Raw genomic sequence first — 25359 nt, forward strand, 5'->3', positions numbered from 1 at the left:
GGACTTTGGATGAGGCGATTACGCAGTATCGCTCCACACCCAATACTAGGCCACGATTACCACGTTTGCCTATGAATAGACACAATCTAGCGCTAATGGGAGCCCTAAACGCTTTACTAGAGCCATATTTGCGGACTAGTAAAGATTTAGATGATACGCACGCGATCATGTATTGCGGAGCCATCGCGGCGTGCCGTGTTGCACGAGTCAAGTTTCCGGACTCTGAACGTGCACCTAGGACCGCCGGGGGTGCCCCCGCATGGCAAATACGGATCGAGCGACGTATCAGCTCTTTTAGGACTCTTATCGCAAAGCTGATCTGCTTCAGGGGGGGCAACAATCGCCCCCGAGTAATGCGCTTTGTAAACCAGGCATTCGCGGGGACGGATATCAGGCCCCGCGACTACATGGCCAACATTACGGAGCGCATCGACTTTCTAAAGCAGAAAGTCTATGCATGGGCAAACCGTATTCGCCGCTACAGAGAGCGTGTGGACCGATTCCAGCAGAACCGTCTTTTCCAGAGTGACCAAAGGAAGATGTACCGAAAGTGGGAGGAAACCAACCCTCGTGCGTCCGACTCGCAGCCACCGGAGGCTACTGTCATGAATGACTTCTGGCGTAGCATCTGGTCAGTGCCTGTCGGACACACCGAGGGGAGTTGGATGAGTGTTGTCGAGCGTGAGTGCGAGTCCATCGAACCTATGGGGGCAGTCACCATCAGCCCCGATGACGTAAGTTGTGCCATTCGCACGGCCCAGAACTGGAAAAGTCCTGGGCCGGATGGATTGCACAACTTCTGGCTAAAATGGTTCCGATGCTCACACTCCTGCTTGGCAGCACAATTTCAACAAGCCCTCGAGCTTGGTTCTCCCCCACCTTCCTTAACAACTGGTGTCACCTTCCTGCTCTATAAGTCCGGTAGTACCACGGAAGCGAAGAACTACAGACCCATCACATGCTTGCCTACCTCTTCTCCCACTTAACTGATGACATCTGCCTTAATCCTCTAAGTTTGTTTCAGTGATGTTTAATAGTCTTTATAATGTAAAGTTCGTTACTCGTTATATTGTAATGTTTAGATAGTTATTTCTTCTGTGATATTTTTCACTGTAGCTATAGGAATATGGTGTTAATTAGTTTGTAATATTTCCGCTCAATTGTAAAACATGCTGTGTACACTTGTTTTGGATCTCGTGCTAGATTTAAGCCATAATGTGCAATTGTATTACTTACCCATGATATTGTACGATGTCTGTTTAGTGTACCTAATAAAGTAAAAATAAAAAATAAAATAAAAACACTCTACAAGCTCCTTACATCCATTTTGAGAGCAAAATTCAACGCGCACATTGTCGCAAACAATATTTTGGCCTCTGCTCAAAATGGATGTAGGGTTGGGTCCCGTGGTACTAAAGAGCTCCTCCTCATAGACATGACCATCTGCCAACAAATCCGGCGGAACAGGGGGGCCCTCTCAGCAGCCTGGATTGACTACAAGAAGGCCTATGATTCGGTGCCTCACTCATGGCTGGAGAGGGTCTTAGAGCTGTATAAAGTTGATACAGCTTTAAGAGCCTTTCTAAGCGCGTGTATGAGGCAATGGACCACAGTCCTTCGTCAACCAGGAGGCGGGGATGGGAGCCCTGGCCCGCAGGATTTTATAAGGATTGAGCGAGGAATATTTCAGGGTGATAGTCTGAGTCCTCTGTGGTTCTGCCTAGCTCTGAATCCTCTCAGTACCTTGCTGAAGGATTTAGAACTAGGTTGCCGGCTTCGGAGAGGGGGTGAAGTCATTTCTCACCTTCTGTACATGGATGATCTCAAATTATTTGCACCAAATAGCCAAGACTTGGTGGAGCTACTGAAAACTACCGAAGTCTTCAGTAATGCCATCAACATGGAGTTTGGTGTCGATAAACGTGCGGTTATGCATGTACAGCGGGGGAAAGTTGTAAATTCAACAAATTTACAACTTTCTGAGACAATGTCTTTCAGATCCATCTCTGAATCAGAAACCTATAAATACCTTGGCATGTCACAGTCGTTGGGTATTGAGGAAGAGGGTATTAGACGGTCGGTGAAGGAGCGCTTTTTCAGTCGGCTCACAAAAGTACTCAACAGTCTTTTGTCAGGAGGCAACAAAGTGCGCGCCTTCAACGCCTGGGTAATGCCTCTACTCACATACTCCTTTGGCATACTAAGGTGGACTCAGACCGAGCTGGATGCCCTGGATCGGAGGGTCCGACAGCTGCTCACCACTCACCGTATGTTGCACCCACGCTCGTCTGTTATGAGATTGTACATCCCACGGAAATGTGGAGGTCGCGGCTTTCTAAACGCCAAAAATCTCCACAACCGTGAGGTGTACAATCTCAGGAATTATTTCCTCAACAACGAGTGTGGGATGCATCGTGATGTGGTGGCAGCTGACAAGGGCCTCACGCCGCTCTCCTTGGCGAACGAGAACTGGCGCAAACCTGTAGTACTAAGCACCGAGGACCGCAAGGCGGTATGGAAGGATAAGCAGCTACACGGGCGGTTCTACAAGGCCCTCACGGGACCCGATGTGGACCTGCTCGCGTCGGTGAACTGGTTACGATTCGGGGACCTCTTCGGAGAAACCGAGGGTTTTGCCTGTGCAATTGCGGACGAAGTGATGATGACGAACAACTATCGGAAATATATCCTGAAGGACGGTACGGTCGACATTTGTCGGGCATGCCGCCGTCCCGGAGAGTCACTCAGGCATATTATCTCCGGTTGTTCTCATCTTGCTAACGGCGAGTACTTGCACAGACATAACCTCGTAGCCAGAATTATTCACCAGCAGCTTGCCCTCCTATACGGCCTTGTGGACCGCGAAGTGCCGTACTACAAGTACTCACCTGCGCCAGTTCTCGAAAATGGTCGTGCCACGCTCTATTGGGATCGATCTATCATCACTGACAGGACTATTGTAGCCAATAAGCCTGACATCGTGCTGATAGATCGATCGCAGCGCCGGACCGTGCTCGTCGACGTCACCACGCCACGCCATGATGAGAATCTCGTGAAGGCCGAGAAGGACAAGTCCAGCAAGTACCTAGACTTAGCCCACGAGATAACCGCTATGTGGGATGTTGACTCGACGATCATTGTTCCTATAGTCGTGTCAGCGAACGGTCTCATAGCGAAGAGTCTCGACCAACACCTAGAGAGACTCTCGCTGGGTGGTTGGATCAAGGGTCAGATGCAGAAGGCGGTAATTTTGGACACGGCGCGTATAGTACGTCGATTCCTCACTCTGCGGCCCTGACCACCGGCAGCTTGGACCCTGCCCCGCTGCCGGCGGCACCCTAGGTTAGGTTTTTTATAATGTGTTTATATATTTTTGTTATGTTTTGTAAGTGTTTTTATATTTTACTTTTATACTCACATTGTAAAACCCTAACCTAAGACCCTAATTGAATAAAGAGAATAAAAAATTAAAAAAATACTAAAACTAAATATTTTCGAAATTAATTTCTTGGGGTTAGATATGAGGATATTGGGTATTACTTGAGGTATATTTTACAAAAAATAATGCAACGGTTTCGTATCTGGAGGAGCCCAAACTTGGTATGTTTTGAAAATTATTTTTATTTTAATTGAATGCAAGTGACGGAAATATAATAATGTGATATATATTTAGAACCGGCTCAAAATGCCCTTTCATTTAATACCACACACGATGGGTTTATGACCAATTTTTTTTTATTTTCCATACAAAAAAAAGATGACGTCATAACTCCTTTCCGTTTGTTTTCTTTTTTTGGTGCTACGGGTCAAATTGATTCAAATGGCCTAAAGATTAATTGTACCGATTTTCATACCTTTAACCCCATTTGCAGCTGATTTTGGTCAACCGCTAGTACTAAATCAAGAATGTAATTTACTAGTGACTTTTGTTTACATAGTTAGCAAGTTCCATAGAATGACACTTTAGACATGTCGGTGTCAAAAGTGACGTTTTTTTGAAGAAACGTCAATTTTGACACTGACATATCTAGTACAATATCGTATCCAGTCGTAATATTTGACGTATCTTAAAGTTCGAATCGGGCCGACAGAATCAGAGATAAATCTCAATTAGATAAACAAAGGCATTTGTGCAAGAAACATTAAAATATTCCTCCATTCAGCTTTATCCAGTTCATTATGCGATTTAAAGACGGGTGACAGCCACGAGGCCAGACATTTGCATTTTGGAATAAATTCTAAAAGGGAACGTGAAAATAAAATTTATTACGTCCTAGATAAAAAAAAGTACATTGCGTTGAAGCATAAGACAGTGTTCTACGGTTTATAATAAAATAAGGAAGTAAAAAAAGTGAGGAAAGGAATCCCCGGTGTAATACATTTATTCATTACGAAAGTAATTTAATAAAAAAGAGCCATGGCGTTAGATGAAGCTCTTGGCTCAACTGCCTACTGCTTTAGGGCCGACATTTATCTCGGCGAGTTAATTGGGGCACTGTTTTCCCTCGATACATATTAATAAATGTCTGTAGTACTCTCACTAACTTTTCTATTGTTTTTACCGTTGAAAGATCTGATTTTGTACTATTAAAGAGCAAATAAAGAAACTGAACATTTATTTCGTAAAACATAGATACTACATGTTTCTCAGTCACTTATTTAGCGTATTATTGGGTTTTCAGTTTTTTCGAAAAACCAAACCTTTTGGGTTATTTAGACTCAGAATCACGAGTACCTACAAAGAAAAACAGTGTCCCCAGTTTTATATACAAATTTTGGGTGTCAGTTTTTTGACGGTCTATATAAAATGTAGGGTGAAAAAGCGTCACAAAACAGAAATTATTTTTGGGTCACATTTTTTTTCTTATTAAACGGATAGTCCTCGTGATTCTGAGTAGAAATAACCCAAAAGTTGATGGAATTTCAAAAAAGTAAATAGTACACTTTTAAGTAAAAATGCCTTTAGCTCGTAATATTATCAGAAAGCTTATCGCAAGCTTGGCATGATAAACTACCATTTTCTAATATAAAGAGTCGGCGAACCTCACACGGCGAACGACACAAAGAAACAAATCATTTTTCTATAAAGGTCCATGAAAACGCCTTCCAGTTTACATTTAAACAAAAATATTCTTCGCCTCATTCTAAACATCATACGGAACTGTGGGAAATCGAATAAACCAAGTCAAAACTCAATTTTCGGCACAAAAGAGCTTCCTAAGCATCAGCATTCACCAGGAAGCTATTGTGATGTGTTCATTTTGATTTGTGAGCGCCTAGTGAATATAATATCGACTGGCACGAAACTCATTGTCGCTTTTTAGAGGTACATTCGAGAAACACGGCTGCTAACGAGCCGAGAATTCGAGAACAAATTTAAGGTGTTTCCATTGTCTGTGATCGGAAACGTTGTAAAAAGAAAGATTGTTGTCTTTAGATTCGATCAGACTGAAAGCGGTGCGGCGGGAAAGGACTGAAAATGGTTTTTATTGAGAAAGAAATAAACATGATTTATCGACGCTGTGAAAAATGAGTCTCGAATACATTTTATAGATACGATTCGTTCAATAAACAAATTACGTTTCTATACACACCTACTCTACGAGGCTCGAGAGAGTTAAAAGGCTGACCGAGCAAAGAGCAGAGTATCGATTACTCCACCGAGAAGAGCATAGCTCTTATTGATGATGACACACCCACTCGTAAATTACCTACGCTTAAACTTTTTTTATTGTCGTTACTTCACGTATCCTTATTAGGCTACGTATAATTTTAGGCTATTCCTACTAAAAATCACTATTGATTGAACTATAATAAAAAGTGCCCAACTTTTCAGAATCTAAATTCCTAAGAACACAATAGTTACACCAAGTTGTAAAATTGCACGGCCATTATGTGAATGAATTCTTTCATAATGTGGCAAAAATAACAAAAACGCTTTAATCAATACCAAGTCCCATATAATTAGCAGCAGACGCGACACGAAAATAGGTTATCTAAATCTAAGCGGGTCTCACCTCAAAATAATAACCAAATCGATCAATCGGCATGCAGTATACCCTGCATATGCATTACGTGAATACGGCATCCTATTACGGGGATTGTGTTTTGGGCGCGGATCGGTCGCGTGCTGCAAGTCGTTTCAAACCCACGACCTTATGGATCGTATGCACGTATATAAACAATGGCCCACTAATGGTAACCTTAGTGCATTTACTAGTGTTATACAAACCGTCTTGGATTAGATCGAAATACATTTCTTAATGGGTCCATTTACTTTTATGGAGCGCAACGAATGTTGACCGTATTTGCTAGAGGTTGATAACATTTCATTACTTAAGTTAAAAATAAGCAGGAAGTAAAAGTATTACCAGATGTAGAAACATCCGGCTGCTCAGTTATTTTTTTATAATGTATTCTCTTCTACAGCTTCTTATGACGAATATAGCGGCCCACTGACCGATTTTGGATCTCCACGTGAGATGGATTCGAATACAATAATCGATTTAGAGTCATACTACAGTGTTCGTATTTGGCAAATATCAAATCAATCCGACTTTTAAATAGAAGGGTGAAAATCAACTTACAAAATATAACCGATTGTACTACAAAAATTAACTTAATTCTAAATAACATTTTAATTGAATAAAACCTAAGTTAGAATAGGCCCACTTCTAGAATAATTATTCTGTTTTTTATTCCGCATTTAAAATAAGAGTCACATGATTTATTCACCTTAATTTTATTCTAAAATAACTAGTGCAAGAATAATTCTAATTCAAATCGATTTGAATAAGAATAAAATTTCTGTTTTTATTCTTATTCTTATTCAAGTTAATTTTTGCCCAACTCTGGTATTTGCTAGGTATTACGGAAAGATTCTTGGTTGGCAATGGGTAGATTTTAAGTGGAAAGCTAATTGGCCTTGTACCATGCGTTTCAAATGAATTTATAGAAAATATTTTATGGATATTATTTAAAGACAAGTTTCATTTTAGAACTTTGTACTAACCTCCAAAAGCCTAAAATGCTATTTTCAATTTGAATTGTGTTGTTTCAAATATACCTAAGTTCAAACAAATCAAAACAAAGATAGAGAGATAGTTTGTGGGGCTAACTTTCGCCAATTTAACTCGTCTTTGCCTTGTTAAGATTTCATCGTCCTTCCACACCGGAGCTATTTTTAGGAGCAGTTGCTTACTTAGGTACTTCTCTAAAAATATCTTGAACCACAAGGAATTCAAAAGCTATCCCTAAATAGATAAGGCCTCCATTATATCACGTCACAGGGCTGATTTCGACGGCGCGTGAACTCGCATGCGATTTTAGTTACATTGCGGACTGTTGGTAACGTCCAATTCAACCGACCGATCATAACCCGCAATGTATGAAATTCGCATGCGAGTTCTCGCATTGTCTAAATGAGCCCTAATCATTAAAAAAGCACTTAACCTCAATATTTATTGCATTGCTATTCGGACGAGTTTAAAGCTATATCTGTGGTTTTGAGACACAGTGTACATTTAATATAAATGGTTAATTAATCTGTTTTTAATTGCTTATTAATGTATAACCGGAACTTCAATAAAAGGTCAATTTGTATAAGTTTTCTCGGTAGGTAGTTTCCAAAGTTAAGGGTTCGGAACCCAAAATTTGCTAATTTGCTACGTAATGATGTTTTTTGTTCAGTAGGTATTATCTGTTATTTGTTTTATATTAACTTTTCAATATCAATCATGATTTATATAAGGTGTAAACAATATTTCAGTACCTATATATCGACGCTGAAAAGGAGAAATTGGATAAGCGACACGCAGCTAACTTTACGGGGGAGCCAAAAAACTGCAAGGCTTTCTAAAAAAAAATCATTAAAATTCCTAATGATGACGTATTTCCTAGATTAGACATTTTATATGGTTATAGTGATGTATTCTACATTATTCTATTATTATTTTACCTTCAAATGAGTTATTTAAGAATTTAGTGTCGCTTAAGCAAAATGATCGTAAAAATAAATTTAGGTAAATTTATCTTACCGACATATTCCACAAGAAATTAGTCAGGTAAAAAACTCCAAGGTAAATTTGTTGTCAGAATTGATCGAGTAAAAACTATCTTATTGCAAAGTATGCTTATTTTATAGTCAAGCAAAAAAGTATATACGTAAAATTTTCCAAAAAACAAATCAAGATAGATTATCTAACACTTTTTAAGGAGCAATTTCAAACTCGATAAGCTGCTTATGCGACACATTCAACCTATGATACATCTACATTCTATGAGTTTTATAGTTATCAACCACAAGGAAGATTGTCATACCTACACATATAAAAAAACACCCTTTAAGGAATTTGTATAGCTTTATTACAAATAAGAAGTTATGTAACGAGTCTTAAGATAACAAGTGTACCATTTCTATTTGAGATCAAAATTGCTTAAAAGGGTCAACTTAATTATGAGGTACCAGTAAGAATGGGAAATTTATATTTGACCCAAAATAGGAAAAAATATTATCTCGTGTTTTCATACCTGAGATTAATATATTTTTTCTGTTACTTGGCATTTTCTGATATTATGAAAAATAACAACAAAATGTACTTAACTTAAAAAAATTACTAGGTAGCTTCCAACAAATTTCAGGTAAAATGGAATAAACGACAAAAATTTTATATCTGAAATTAGGTAAATAATGATAAACGCCAATAATTCACATTTGACAGTTAAGTAAATTTATCCATATGATATAGAAAGCTATTATTCGATCAGGTAAAAATAGTTAACCGACAGTGAAAGGTTAGTTGTCATAAGGCAAAATTATCCAAGCTAAGGTTAAGCTGAACTGGCAAATAAGTAAAAAACTCTATGGTTCATTACATCGAATAACTTTTTATCTAATCTCCACTTTTCAATAAATTGTTGAGAACTAAGTCGTTTAGTAACTTAAATGTACCAGTGATTTTCCAAATCACCGACTGGATAAGCGACACTAAAGTCGTCAGTTGGGTACGAAACCTAGTCCATTCGATGCAAAAAAATCTGGCGATTCCAGCGATGTATATAACTCAATATCTCTGAAAATGTCGCTTATCCAATTTCTCCTTTCCAGCGTCGATATGTATTATAACTTCTATGAAACAATTATTCAATCATCTAAGTACCTATAACTAACTAACTAACTAACTACTGATTGTAAGATAAATAAGTGTGTATTCTTGTTAAAATAAAAACCTAAGTAGCGTAAATTAAGGGGGTGGTACTGGTGCTCGACGCGGTCCCAGTACATGTCATCTGGAAACTTAAGTCATTGTCAATAGAGGTGACAGCAGGGTGTCATCTATTGGGCATTAGCATGTCGAGCACTAGTACCACCACCTTAGTACAGAAAACTTGAGGCTCCATTTGATGAAAGATATTTAATATACCGTATTTTTAGGTACAAACTTATTTAATTTTAAAATGTATTTTGTCTGCCAGTGTAATGGGGTCCATGCCGCAAGCCGAATTGTTGGACGGGGCATTTTTTTATGATTGGGTACTTTATAGGTTAATTGAATTCTTATACTTTTTCCGGTGTTCCGTATTTACTTTATTTCCACAAATAGTAATCAACTAATCACATATACAAACATATTAAAAGTTGTACGTCACAAAAAATAAATCACACTTCTAACTAATTACTGCAACTTAACCTTAACCTAACCAAGCTATCTAGATAAAACTAAAACATAACTAAATATAAAAAATCTCCCTCAACTCACCTTTTTATACTGTATATATAGGTACAAATATATTTAATTTTAAATTATTTAATTCTTTCCTGTTACAATAAATTAAGACACATGTTAAGTTGTATAATGAATATAAATAAATTTTTATTATGACTTTAATTAATGATTTAATATTGAATAAATATTTGTCGGAGAACGGCTGAATTGTGCTATCTATCGCATTTAACTAGCAAACTAGGATATTACAGTTTACATTACAGTACACCTGAGTGTAAACAAGGTTCTGATGTTCATCCGATAGTATGATACACCCACGATTCCCGACATACTTATAATGATTACCAGTATCCAAATTTCTCTGATGTGATATATTATGTGGAAGCCGAATGTTATTTAATTTGTTTAACATAGGCCTTGGAAAATTTACCATTTTTGCACCTAAATAAACTATAAGTTCCGCAAAAGGATTTTATAACTCATCCTTAAATTGATTTGGGACAGTAGTATGCGAGTCTTATCAAAAATCGGTATTGCGCGACATCGAATCTGAGTCGGGTCACGTTCTCGCCGCGGGGACCGCGGGCCCACTGACCGATTTTGGATCTCCACGTGAGATGGATTCGAATACAATAATCGATTTAGAGTCATACTACAGTGTTCGTATTTGCAAGGTATTACGGAACGATTCTTGGTTGGCAATGTTTAGATTTTAAGTGGAAAGCTAATTGGTATTGTACTCCAAGTGTTTCAAATGAATTTGTATCATGAGAAAGAAAAGTTTGGTCCATTTATACAACTACGCTTAACTTCACCTATTTTAAATTTTCACCATCGCATTTTTATTATTATATTAGAGAAATGGCAGCCTCTAGGGCCTTTGCCAAAGTCAGAGGTAGAGAATATCAACTAAATTAATTATAATACATTATTAGCAAGAAAAACGATGTACTCCCACGTCTCTCAATAAGATGGTGGTAGGAGTCTCTCCATCACATTATAGATATCTTGCATTTCTTTTTAGGGTTCCGTACCCAGAAACGGTAAAACCGGGACCCTATTACTAAGACTCCGCTGTCTGTCTGTCCGTCCATCTGTCTGGCACCAGGCTGTAACTCATGAACCGTGATAGCTAGACAGTTGGAATTTTCACAGATGATGTATTTCTGTTGCCGCTATAACAACAAATACTAAAAACAAAATAAAATAACTATTTAAGTGGGGCTCCCAAAAAACAAACGTGATATTTTTTTGCGTTATGGTTCGGGTCGGACGGAAACCTTCGTGCGCGAGTCCAACTCGCACTTGGCCGTTTTTTTTTAAATAACGTTTACAGACGACGTTAAAAATTTACATAAGTAAGTTTATGCAAACAGTTACAAAATAGGCTCTTCTTTGTCTGGCAATCATAAGATTAGCTTCGGCACTGTGCAATAAGTAAATATGGTATTTTACATTATTGCAACAATTAGAAAATACTTGCAAAACAAGGTAGGCCTTTTAAACTGGTGTGGTTAACGCTACGAATTCCACCAAAAGAATCGTAGTAAAATACGCCAGTATGAAAACGTCCCTAGCTCGAGGGAATCTACAGTCGTACCCAGCGCTTCAGTCACGACAAGTCCCATAGGGCTCGCCACGTGACGAAAATGGCGTACGTCGGAACGTTATCTGCGTCGTGAGCGTGACAAGTGACAGTAAGGTTTGTCAAATTATAATACAGCAAGAAAGTTTACGAAATTAAGCTTCGGCTTGAAATAGTCTGTTTTCATTTCACATCGTAGCCGATAACATGGATTTCCCGGTATGTAGCGGAAATGCTTCATAGAGGCAAAACGACAACATGTCGTGATTAGCGCTGAATGGGTTAATTGAGGTAAAATACCATGAAAAAATTACAATGCAAAACAATGTTTGCAAGGGCTCACAACCATCGGTCCCATAATTATTTTTTTTCAATTTCGTAAAAAACATAGAACCTTGGCGCCAAGTTTGGTAACTTGCCAAACTTGGCTTGGCTTGTTTGCTTGGTTTGGTTTTGCTTGGCTTGGTTTTTGTTTGGTTTGGTAGTTTGGTAATTTGTGCCTAAATTAAGTTAAAATGCAATTGCATATACAAATTTTATTTAAATACAAACCCTAGATTTTGTGACGAATCAGAAAAACCGCAACCGACTCGATCCAGATCGCGCGCCATTCAATATGTCTTAAGGGGCCCACTGATTAACAGTCCGCCGGACGGTATCGGCCTGTCAGTTGTTCGGAACTGTCAAAATTTTGTTCAACTGACGGGCCGATACCGTCCGGCGGACTGTTAATCAGTGGGCCCTTTACTCGCAAATCGTGTTACGGCGGGAACCATCGATGCGTAGTATCGTTGAGGTCTCTTCCTCACATATTCTTCACATTCTTTTTTTTGGCCCATAAATAGATTTATACTCCTACTAGCTTCTTCCCTCCACTTTGTCTGCGTGGGATGATGATGATTGATAAAAACTATCCTATTCCCTACTTCGGGCCTCAAAAAATCTCCGTACCAAAATTTCTTACATTAGATACTTACAATTTTTCACCTTATTGCAATGGATTAAGGGTAAGAAATGTATACATATTTATGAACTCGACTATACAAAATATCGGCATGATCGTGGGAACGACTCATGCATTATGATAATTTGTTCCATAACCACGGAAAAGGCGCCACAGATAACTTACACAATAGATGGAACATGATAAAGCCGACTCACGCTCACCATGAGCTCCAACATCTACAAAATTATAGGATATGGGGGTGCGAGCATTAATTTCAGTAGCAACAACGCTTGCTACCTATGCATGCGGTCATAAAAATATTAAGAAAATATAGTATAAGTACCTCCTCCAAGTCGAGCTTAATTTAAGAAAGAAAAAGATATGTTATTACCGTATATTAATAATTAAATGTTACATTTCTATAGTACATTGTAGGAGAGGACGGAAAACCGCTAAAAGATGGACGAGTGCGTTTGAGGGCCGACACGTTAGTCATCTCCATGCGCAGTCTATCAAAATGAATCAATGAACATCGAGGCACAAAATTTTAATGCCCGATGTTACGTGAGACGCACTTATTAAAAAAGCCGATTCGCATATTTTTAATCCTACAAAAATACGAAAAAGCGTCCCTAATGCTGGGCTATAACCGCGAAAATCGAAGTTCGCAAATTGCGGGCATTTTTCTCTGTCACTCTTATTACGCCTTCCTTGGAGTAAAAGAGAAAGATCCCCGCAATTTGCGAATATCGGTTTTCGCGGTAGCCCCTCTGCTCCGGATTTAAAATATAAATTGACACGTGCTGCGCCTCTCAACGAGACTGGGCCTTGTATTCTAATGGCGTTATTCACAAATGCGTTACTGGCCTGAATTATACTCTGTATCTTTAGGTATTTAAATAAAAGTAAACAAAATCTACCCTCAAATGGCTCCTTAAGCCAGTCAGGTGATCACGACATTTTTGCATCTGTCATCCCTATAAATTATTACTTATTGATCGATATATATAATATAATTATACGAATATTATATTGGCTACGGCTTGTGATATTTCCCTCCTAATAGAAAACATGTATTTTTTAAGCACATAACAGCAATAAATTCTCACTAAAACTCTCAGATAATCTGTTTCAAATGTTATGAAGTTGAATTGAGGCACATTTATTAATTCCAAAGGGCAAGCTCAAAAGCCAATGTTCAAAATATTGTTTGATTCGTAACAATTTTGAAGATTTCATGAAAATTAATGTATTAGGAATTGTTTAGAACTGTCAGTTATTCATTCTTATTATATCAACTGTAAAGTGTAAAGTTAATTTCATGTTATTCACAAAACAATGTCTAGTTTTTTTTTCATATGTGACAAAACAACGTCACAAGTTTTTGCTAATTAATCAACTTTTCTGAGAAAGCAAATCAAATCTAAAGCCTTTGGTAAATTAATTTAATAATTTAACTTGGCTAAATGTTTGTTTAAGGAATAGCGTTCCTTTATATTAATATTAAACGTGCCGGTAACATCTTATAAACCTAACAATTATCCAAAACTATTTCAGGAGTAGGCTGTATTAAGTGTATTATGTAATTTTCATTGAATTTGTATTATGTATGTACAAAGGACGAGAAAGTACCTTATACCTCGCATTTTCAATAAATTAACATGAGTGTAAAAGTGTAAATACGTTTAAAAGTAAAGTTAAAATATGGTTAATGAATTCCTTTCTCAAAGAAAATAGGTAAAGCTAAAATACAAAGTGTATAAAAAAAAACATTGCGAATACCCAAATTAGACCTTAATACATAGATATAAGTTATAGTTTTATAAGTAAAGAGTGCTGTATTTCGCCAACAAACTGTCAAGCAGTTTGGCGAAACCATATCATTGTAATTGTGTATATACTTTTGTTAAAATAAATAATAAAAAAAAAAATTTGCAGACTTAAACCATACAGTTTAGAAATTTCAATTTAATATATTTTAGTACACGTATGACTGGGCGTATGACTTATAATAACCTACCTACCTACCTCCCTAAGTACCTAAGTGTGTGTCTGTGTGGTGTGTTAACCCTAACAATACTACTATGGACCTTGTTGTCTGAAAATAAACGCATTTCTTTTTTTTAAGTATTTTTTTTTAATTAGCCCACTTGCCTTTATTGAGGCAAGTTTAATCTATTATTTAGTATGTTCGATCAGATTTTATATAGTTAACGAATGCTAACTATGAATTTAATTTCGCTTGACAGAAAATCGACAATTCGATCCATCATTAAGTATCTTCTTTTGTAAAAAGCGTATTAAACATAAATATTTCCCTTTAATGAAGTAACATTGTTGAGTTCCATTATCGATCAAATAGGTTTAAAGTTGACAATAATACAAGTAATGCAACACGTTTTGTAGCAATCAGTTTGGTGATTTTCCACTTACATTTCAGCCATTACGGTCGTACGTGTAATTAATTATGCCGTGATTTCAGGAATTTAATAAATTTTATATGCATTTTATTCATACAATTAATGCGAAATTAACATTTAGAATATTTCAAATTCATAATAACGTAACTGGGTTAAAAACTATTTTTAGTATGAGTTGAAGTTATGCGCCTTTCCTGTGGACGACATAAAAAACGGATTTTAAAATCAAATTTTCGTACTTTATCCCTGTTGGCAAATTAAACCCTTGCCACTCTTTGAACTGTGTATTAAACAAAGTCTTAGAAAAATGTATTACTACTTACAGTTCTATATCAAACACAATAAAACAATAAGCAATTAAGCAATTGATGAAAACATTTCTAAAAAGATGTCATGCACTGATCAATCTTCTTATGGCTCCTCTACACGTTGGCCAAACGGCCAACGCTTGGCCCATGAGTTGGCCGTGCCTTGGTCGGAACGCTACTACACGATGGCGAATTTCAGTTGTGATCTGACCGGTTTCCAAGATGGACGTGGAAGCATTAGCCCTTGCAGCAATTTATCTAAGATACGCCACGTACCATTATTATCATCATTGATGATACCTACTTCCCGAAAATAAATGAATGTTAGATATTTTTAAAGAATTAAATTAATTAAATATCTTTTTTAATTTCATGTTACCTTATAATTTGCTTAAATTATTTTAGAGCATATTATAATTTTATTTAATTTTGTTACTAGCTTACCAACATAGCTGTGCAAATTGTGCAATGTAGGTACTTACTATATATAGTTAGATATGTATATAATATTCATTTATTTAACTATAAATATGTATTGTTATATTTATTTATTTAAATTGTAAATGTACTGTCTGCGTAAATTTCCTATTCCTTCATCACCTCCATAACAAGGCCACGTACTCGTCATTTTAATTAAAAAAAAAAAACTAAAATTGATACTGAGCACAAACGTCCGCACTCGACCGCGTTCGAGCACGCACTGTGGATTGGGCCACGTGTAGATGCGTCCGCAATCGCTTGGCCAATCCCTTTGATGTGCGGCCGAAAAACCGACACCGCGGCCAACTCATCGCCATCCCGCGCGCCAAAAGCCAACCGATACCAATACCCCCTCTACACGTTGTCCCAACATATTGGACCAATAGGTTGGGCCAACGTGTAGAGGAGCCATTAAGTATGCAATATGAACTTTCCGCCGTTGCCGGTCCCAAGCCCGGATGCAAAAGGAGGAGGGTTGGTGGTAGAAGACAAAACCAACCGTAAAAGGTCAACGCCGAGCTATGGGCGGCGGTTAAATAACCCAGCTCCGGACCAAACCAGCGATCTCGGAGCGGTTCTCAGTGGCCTTGAGGGACTAAATCCCCTCTAAAAGACTGGCATGGAAGGACGTGGGAACCCACCATGATTATATCCCAAGAAAATCATCTCAAAATGCCAGGAAATAGAAAAGAGTATGATCTGTCGGACGCTCCGGCTGACGCCCGGCGCCACCCGGTACCCGGGCCGGGTGGTGGGAAATTTGCTACCGAAGCTCCCGAAGGGATAGGCCACCAGGTCTCTGAAGGAGGAAGTGCTACTGGTGGAACCAAACATAAAAACAATAAAATCTCAATACAGGCACATCATCGTATTGGCACCTGGAACGTGAACGGAATACTTCAGCCAGGAAAACTGAGTATCGTCGACAATGAAAGGGAAAATCACAATATCTCCATATTGGGCATCAGTGAAACCCATCTCCGCGGACAAGGCCATTTTACCACTGCCACTGGAAGCACTCTGTACTTTTCAGGGAATGACGACTCAAGCAGGAATGGAGTTGCTATACTTTTGCCACCAAACATGAACAAGTTTGTCCTCGGATATAATCCCGTATCTGATAGAATCATCAGCATGAAATTGAATACCAAACCATGCCTGCTCAATATCGTGCAAATCTACGCCCCTACAGCACAAGCTACGGATGAGGTTATCAACGAATTCTATGGAAACCTCGAGAAGACACTTGATGACATACCAAATCGTCAGATAACCATTATACTCGGCGACTGGAATGCGAAGGTTGGCAACATGAGACCGGACAGCGCCATCAGCGACACCATCGGCAGATATGGTCTAGGCACCAGGAATGATCGCGGCCAAAAACTCATTGATTTTTGCGTTGGCAGGAGACTGAGTATCATGAACACCCATTTTCAGCACCACCATAGACGCCTTTATACATGGAGATCTCCAGGCGATCGATACAGGAACCAAATTGATTATATAATCATAAACACCCGCTGGAGGTCTTCCATAACTAATACGAAGACTTTCCCCGGTGCTGAATGTGGATCCGACCACATACTGCTTGTCGCTAGCCTATCCCTGCGCCTTAAAGCGATGAACAATAACAGCTCACGACCAACACCCAGAGTTTTAAACCCTATTGAGCGCCTACATTTCCAAGATATCATCGAAGGCAAACTCGCTGAGAACCCAACACCAATGACGGCAGACGCCGATACTCTCTGGAGAAATCTGGAAAATAGAATTAATGAGTCTCTAAGTGAAATTGTCTCGAAGCGAAAGAAGGACCGCAAGAAAACAGCTTGGATAACCGACCACACGTGGGAACTCATACAAAGGAGAAAGGAACTTAAAGTGAGAGGGCTGCAGAACTCCGACGTAATGAAGGAATATTCAAACTTGTGCCGGGCCATCAAAAAGGAATGCCGCAAAGACAAGAATAACTTCATTGCCAGCATATGTCTTGAAGTGGAAACCCACGCGATGAAACAGCAGACCTCAGACCTGTTTAAAAAAGTTCGCCTGCTAAGTAGGCAATTTAAGCCCAAAGTGTGGGTCATCGAGGATAGCGATGGGAAACCACTGCACGAGTTAGACACTATTGCCGAAAGATGGCGTCGCTACTGCGAGCAGCTGTACAAAAAGCCCAACACAGCAGATCCCCTTAATGTCCGCGTGAACTGGTCTGTTTTGGACCTGGAACCCGATATCCTACGCTCGGAGATAGTAGCAGCCATTGAATCGTTAAAGACTAAGAAAGCGCCAGGTCCGGATCAAATCACAGCGGAAGTGCTTAAATCTCTGGGTGAAAAAGGCGTTGACACAGTGCACAACATCTGCAACCACGTATGGCGGAATGGCGAGTGGCCAAAGGCTTGGACTCAGTCGATTATCCTTCCACTTCACAAAAAGGGCTCGACCAAAAAATGCGATAACTATCGCACACTCGCGCTAATATCCCACGCTAGCAAAGTCCTGTTACACATTATAAACAACCGTATTCGCTATTATCTCGACTGGCAGATCCCACAGGAACAGGCTGGCTTTGTAAAGGGAAAAGGCACCCGTGAACAAATTCTTAACATCAGGCAAATCGTGGAGAAATGCTATGAGTTTGACACGCCGGTCATAATGTGCTTCGTCGACTATAGCAAAGCTTTCGACTGTGTCAATTGGGACTGTCTATGGAGAGTCTTATCAGAACTGGGTGTACCTCATCATTTAACCGCGCTTCTGCAGTCACTATACCACAATAGCCAAGGAATGGTGAGGATCGACGGTACAATATCCAAACCATTCAGTTTTGAAAAAGGAGTTCGTCAAGGCTGTATCCTATCGCCCATCCTATTCAATATATACGGCGAGTACATAGTGAGGCGTACATGCGATGGCTGGGGAGGAGGAATTGCCGTTGGTGGACGCAAAATTCACAATTTGCGTTATGCAGACGACACCACCTTACTAGCGTCAGATGAGATTGAGATGGCCACCTTATTGGATAGGATGGAACGCATAAGCGGAGAACTAGGGCTCTCTATAAATAGATCCAAGACGAAGATAATGGTCGTAAATCGCACAGGCAAGCTTGAGCTCACCGGAACACTTGACTTGGAGGTAGTTGACAACTTCACATACCTGGGCTCAAGCATTAGTAATAATGGCTCTTGCGAAGCTGAGGTGCGACGTCGAATCGGGATGGCAAAAGGAGCTATGGCGCAGCTACAAAAGATATGGAAGGACAGGAGCATCACCCTGAAAACCAAGACCAACCTTGTGCGCACTTTGGTGTTCTCCATATTCTTATATGGCGCAGAGACGTGGACCTTAAAGAAAGCCGACCGTGACCGCATTGATGCTTTTGAGATGTGGTGCTGGCGCAGGATGCTGGGGATTCCCTGGACAGCACATCGCACCAACGTATCGATTCTTCAGGAGCTCAAGATCCAGACGAGGCTTTCTACCACCTGCCTGCGAAGGATTCTGGAGTACTTCGGACACATAGCCAGGAAAAGCAGCGATAATCTCGAAAAATTAGTGGTCACTGGCAAAGTGGAAGGAAACAGACCTAGGGGCAGAAGCCCGATACGTTGGACTGACCAGGTTCGCACCACCCTCGACACCACCGTACACGACGCTCTTCACGAGGCAGCAGATAGAAGTGTGTGGCGCCGAGTGGTCCACACAAAACTATTTCGACGAGATGGTCACGACCCTCAGCATTGAGGAAACCGACGCGAGGAGGAGGATGAACTTTCCAGTTATATTGTGTAATTTAGCTCCGCCGTCTTTTCGCGCCTATCCTCAGGGCTCTCAAACTTGTTGTCCGAACTTCCCAAGTCATATTTTGCGCCCGTTATTGCTCCTCTCAAATTGTCTTCGTTTTAACAACTTTGAGCATTCACGGAGTCTTGAACTACTTAAAATAACTTTGTGTTAGAAAATATTGCTGCAAAATATTGTGTTTTATTGATTTAACTTTGACCAGGCGCCTCACTCCGCGATTTCGTCGCGTCGTTACAAGTTATAGAAGGTAGGATCCTATAGAAGTGCTATAAGCGTGCCTCCGTGAGGGACAAAACATACGCAATGCGACACTATTTTTGGTCGAATTTATTTGTTGCCCACCATAATCCATACTAAATTTACGGTGGGGAATAAAAAAAAAGTGAGACTGTGACAAGAACAAACAATAATAGCTCTTTCGCTACTACTCCTAATGAAAGATATATAAGACTATCCTGTTCGCTCATACCCCCCACCCCTCATACGTGATCCAGTTATATACTAGATTCATGCTACAAGTACATGCGGCCCACACCAATTTTGGTGTTTAATATTCGCGCTTGCGCCACCTAGCGTTCATATCTGTCGTAATAGACGCGTTTTGTTAGAGAGTGAAGCTTCTGTTATTTATTTTGTGCTTTGACTTTTCAAAGTTATTTATAAATCTACTCAATGGAGTATTCTGATCAAAACTAAGGCAGGCTAAAAATAATTCTGTTTGTATCAAAAGACAAACTCAAACATAAAATTTACATTCTGCCATTTGATACTGTTAAAAGTGACAAAACGAATATACAGTGTCATTATTCATTACAAACAACAATGTATTCCAGGTAATCCATTTCAATCAATTAAATATACCTTTGAAACAAAGCGCACCAGTCAAATGCATCTGTAAATCCCTGCATTTATTCCACAGCTTAAAAGGTTACCAAATCAAGAAGGCAGTATGTTTGTACAGAACTCGTACGTTCCGCAGCCTTCTTACGTAAGACGGCTTTAAGTCGTAGAGTGCTATTTTTATACGACAGTTGGCCGTTTTCTCGGCGACTAAATCTATTTAATGTCTTTGGTGAAGGAAATCTAACGTATATTTAGGTAAGGGAATGTCTTTTAGAGCTGCTGAAATGAACCATAAAAGGATGACAACTATGTAATTGTCTAATGCAGACGCGTTGGTAATAGGTACAACTGAATCACTTTATAGCTTAAGGGATATTGTGTGAATTATTTATTACATTCGTTACCTTTTAATCTTTTACCTACCATAAAGAATGCCAATAGCAGGTGTATTATGAATTGCTTTATCCACGTGATAAGATTTTAAGTGTCACCCTTTAACACCACGGGATTGAAAGAGACAGACACTTTATCACGCTGTGACGTAACAAAAAGCAATCGCTGCTTTGTCGACGAAATTATCAATGTTGTTCGTTGTTCGAGAAAAACGCTAGTGGACGGAATAGTCTCTATGACGGAATTAAACACATTGACCTTAGCCATTGTTTTATAGCTAAGTTTTGCTAAGCTTTTGTTACTTAGTAATATAAACAACGAGCAACGTCAACAACTAGCTTCTACCTTTTTATTTTAACAATTCTCGCGATACTTTATAGGTAACATAAAATAAAATCATGCTGCTATAAACATCCTACTGTTTTAAACTCCGCTTAGAACACTAGTGCGAATTTGCATAAAAGCAATAACCATAATTTTTCCAAGCATTTTTCAACCTAAAATTTATTCACCATACTAATTTATGAAATTGAAATTATATTCGGGAGCCAATCCCAGTGCTCGTGAATGTTGCGTGACTTCATTTTATATCAATATGTTTAACAACCACCTTTGTTTTGTTATTACGCTTGAATACTGAACGTGCAATTAAATTCAATTAAATTATTGTTTACTCAAGAGCATTAAAATCGGGTATTTTATATGGAAATCTTAAATGCGTATAAACTCGTAACAAACATTTGAGACAGAACTTACAGATCAGTTTAAATTTTTATAGGATATAAATAATATTCGTTCAACTCTCTTTCAACCAATACCTACAAGATAAAACGGTTTTTTAATAATAGTAAAATTTCTTTTCCTGAACAGTTTCATATCTGTTTCAAACCCTCATAGATTTGTACCAGAGAACTCAAATTCATAGGCTCAAATTGATGCGTGATGTTACGAGTAATTTCTACCGTAAGTAAATCCATCGGACAGTGTGGCACATATGGAAATAAATAAAGTTTATGTCTTCAATATTGTGAAAATGCAATAGAAAATTTATGAAACGGCCAAGCCATAGTTTTAAAGCCAAGGTGTAGTGTAAGTAAATACAGGGCTTAGTGGCTTGGCTTTTGCTGAGACCTGATATTTATTTTCAGTAAAAGCTAGTGAGTCTTTGCCACCAATTTTACATTATAAAATTATAATACATGTGTTTGGTGAGTAAGTTTTTATTAAATAACATTAAGTATACCTAACGTATAAAACCTAATCAAAACTCAAACAAATCGTCATAACATTAAAAATACTGTCCTTAGAATGTCCTTCAACACTCACCTTCCAATTCCACAGAAATACTTTGACTCCCACTTTCGTCACTTTAAAATCACTCGCGACCCTTCAAAGACTCGGTTGGCGTGACTCCTGCCACTTTGCCCACGAATGCGGGTACCGAAATAGTACGATTATGTTTATGGCACTTTTATTGGACCTACCTGGGATTTCTAGTGCCATGTTTTAAATTTTAGTGGGGTATCGAATTATTCGAGTTCGGTTAGGATGGGGATACAATAGTATGCTATAGAGCGAAGCAATTAAATTTAAAGAAGTGGTTTTTACTGACCGAACGTGCGCGAAGCGTCTCTGTTTCAGCGTGCGCAAAACTGCTTTTGTCTCTCTGTCTGTTCGGCTGTTCTCTTCTACAGGTCGCATTTCTCAACCGGTTCTCGGGATATTTTTTAAGGAAAGTCGGTGAATGTATAGAATTTTTGTGATAATTTTAGGTTCAAAATGGCGAAACCATAGATATATTGTTTGTGACATATAGAACTAGTACATACACATATGTGTGGGCCTACATAAAGATTTATCACATTTAATATGATGAAATAGGTAGCTTTTAAAAAAATTCAATGGCATAAAAGGAATCTTTAGAACGGTGAATACTTGGAAATACACAGTGAAATAAAGATAAAACTTATATTCATTATTTTCACTGATATTAAATTTACTGGTTTATTTTATTCTTTGAATTTAAATAAATGAGAAATGCTGAGTAATACCGGATTACTTATAAACATTTTATTAATTAACAACACTTTAAGGAATGGATCCTCAATGGATCAGTTATTTTAAAAACTAAATTTCCGCAATGCTTACATTTAAAGGCAAAATTGAACAAATATTTAAATAATAACAATATAGTAAGTAAGTAAAAATAACTAAAATAGACGCGGTATAGAATACGACTATTTAAAAGATCGTATTAATAACGAGATTAGTAAAGTGTTAGTTACATGATACGTTTTTTTTTGCCATCTAAGGCAAATTAGATTTCAAAACAATAAACGATAAGGTTATTAGTAAATACACCCTACAGTACCCGACACATTTAAGTATGTCGTTGCTAGTAATTTATGCAACTGATACATAATGAGAACGAAGATTGAAAGATTGATTGTTAGTGTTGATAAATAATAAATTACTTAGAAGAACATGGACATTATCAGCGCACTATTGTCTAGGCGACTATGTTTTGTCTCAAAATAAATAACTTCAGATGTTCAGCTCCGCAGACGTGCTCGAAAAGCAAACTAGCGTCCCTCGCTTCTTGACAAATGTGGGACTTTAGTGCCGTAGTTTCTTTAAGTTCTGATAGAGATTTCAGATTCTTGTAAGGCGTTGAATTCTGAATTTATTCCACAATATTTAGATACAGTCAAGTGTTAAAACATGGGTGCACTAATCATCACAAAAATATGTCCTATGTAATATGTGTATGTGTGTGTAAAATATGTCAGCGAATTAGGAACTACTATGGGACATATTTTTGAGTAACTTGTCTACCCATATTTTTACACTAAGTACACTCAGTACTTACTAGATTCTTCCCTTCAACTAATTCAACGGTTTAACTCACACAGTCATGAACTAAAACACGACACGACAATATACAAAGAGTATTCTTACGTTCATGTTGTATAACTTTGTATGCCTATATGTTTTTGTTAGATATAAGGTACAAGATAATATCATCATAATGCAATTGTTATCTTAATTAAGGATTTAAATACGATTCAGTAGAACAAAATAAGCAAACTAAAATATGTGAAAGAAAAACAACAAATCCACGTATATTTTAAGTATCTCTTTCCACTGAGGTCTTATTGGCAAACAAAGGCGAATGAAAGACTCAAAAATAATAAACGTAAAGACGTCTTGCTTCTTTAAGTACAAAGTCCCTTATGAATACAATGCCCTTCTAACAGACCTCATAAATGTCCTTCTTGGAGAAAGTTATTTACATAATTTTAATTAAATTCAGTCTGTCATGAAACCCCCCGTTTAAAATCTGAATCAAAATGCATTTTAAAAAGGAGAGCGATTTAAACAAATAAAGGGGAAAGGTTGACCGACGATGTAAAACAAGGCTTCTGTTTTGCTCCCGCATAATTACATTTTGAGCGATATAATATTTTGCCAGTGAAGTCGATGGTCCTGGGTTCAAATCCCGGTAAGGGCATTTATTTGTATGATGACACAGATATTTGTTCCTGAGTCATGCTTGTTTTCTATGTATTTAAGTATTTATATATTATATATATCGCTGTCTGAGTACCCACAACACAAGCTTTCTTAAGCTTACTGTGGGACTTAGTCAATCTGTGTAAGAATGTCCTATAATATTTATTTATTTATATAAATACTTGAAGACGCAAATTTACTTAAATCGAACTAACCAATATTATTGTGTAAGTACTTCGGTGTTGATATATTATAAAAAGCTGTCAAGCAAGATACAAATAATATTTTTAAAATGAACACAATATAAACAATTTGGTGTTGCTGAGGAAAGTTTGCATGTATTGTGTAAGGGCCTGTACGTAATGGTTTTTAACGATTCAAATCTGTAAACTGAAATAAATGTCAAAATCAAATCTGCTCCCTAAGGCGTATAAACAAACAGGTAGGAATGGAAAAATTCGCACGCTTAAAGTCGCAATTTCGAGTCTTGCCCGGAGCGTTGAATTTTTCCATTTTTATTTTATTTAACTTTATTGCATAAAAACAAAAATAATGTACAAATGGCCAATGCTATCTTTCGCATTTACATATTTTAAGTAGGGATAAGTAGTTGATACAAAACGTTGAAAACAAATCATCATCTGTAACTGCATTTTACACCTCAGTAACCAACAGTTTATAAAGAAAGGTAAACAGAAGCGAGAGCGCTTTACGTGTCACGTAGCGTAGTATACATCAGCTCGTTAAGAGGCGACAAGCCAGGTCAAGGCACGGTTCGTTAGTGACGGGATCGCGGCGGCACATCGATCTCGACTAGTGACGTGTTAAGGGAATATTCTTTTTCTCAAACTTGCAATGAAATGTTGACATGACCTACCTACTGTTAGGTCCGGATATACGAGTACTACGTATCCGGTGCGATGAGCCAAGGTGATATGTAAAGGAATTTCATACAGCCTTACACACCTAGGCCTGTAAAGCAACCTTCTTTTATTTATAAACGTCAAATTGTGACACAACGTTTTAGGATTTTTTTTTTTCATCTTTATAGGGCTGTATTTCCTAAACCGTGCGTCGTAGCGCAAAAATAAGCAAATTTTCGTTCCCCTTTACCCTAAGTAATATTTAAAAAACACATATGTCATGTAGAATGCCTGGCAGGCATTGCCTACTGGAACCCGTTCACATGCGCAACAATAAACAACCATAAACCGGTCGCAGCAGGCATTGGGACTATTAATTGTAGAAAAAGTGAATAGTATAAGGTCTATTCACTTTTTCTACAATATATTTATTTTAATATATTTTTATAGAATATAGGGCCTAATGAAGG

At 38.1% G+C, this 25359-nt stretch overlaps 1 protein-coding gene across 1 annotated transcript in view; it reads right to left on the reverse strand.

The window, feature by feature from the left end:
- Positions 1-25359, reverse strand: part of LOC134799410 (hemicentin-1-like) — a 209879-nt gene that overhangs the window by 58902 nt on the left and 125618 nt on the right. The window lies entirely within an intron of this gene.

This window comes from Cydia splendana, chromosome 18, assembly GCF_910591565.1.
Source record: "Cydia splendana chromosome 18, ilCydSple1.2, whole genome shotgun sequence".
Lineage (NCBI taxonomy): Eukaryota > Metazoa > Arthropoda > Insecta > Lepidoptera > Tortricidae > Cydia > Cydia splendana.